This window comes from Eurypyga helias, unplaced genomic scaffold, assembly GCF_000690775.1.
Source record: "Eurypyga helias isolate BGI_N326 unplaced genomic scaffold, ASM69077v1 scaffold27998, whole genome shotgun sequence".
Lineage (NCBI taxonomy): Eukaryota > Metazoa > Chordata > Aves > Eurypygiformes > Eurypygidae > Eurypyga > Eurypyga helias.
Genome location: NW_010269274.1, coordinates 3,293 through 3,534, shown reverse-complemented (window position 1 = coordinate 3,534; position 242 = coordinate 3,293). Strand labels below are relative to the sequence as shown.

At 59.1% G+C, this 242-nt stretch overlaps 1 protein-coding gene across 1 annotated transcript in view; it reads right to left on the bottom strand.

Moving 5' to 3' along the window:
* Positions 1-242, bottom strand: part of PTCH2 (patched 2) — a gene marked incomplete at both ends in the record, with an annotated part of 8,103 nt that overhangs the window by 6,243 nt on the left and 1,618 nt on the right.

Here is a 242-nt window from a genome sequence, read left to right as displayed (position 1 = left end):
CGAGATTCCCACATACCAACCGGAGCTGCTGCTGCTTCCAAAGAGAGCCCCTTTTATCTGCTTTCGCTTGCTTCACTGAGCCAGGGCAAATCCTTTTGTCTTTCCATAGATTGCTGCTCTTTGTTCTCCCAGCTCCCTCCCCACTCACCCCTCGGCGTCAAAAAGGGGGACAAGTCCCCATGGGCTGGCGAGCGCTCAGTCAGGGTGCCCGCCTGGGCACCCGCTCACCCGGCTGGAGGAGA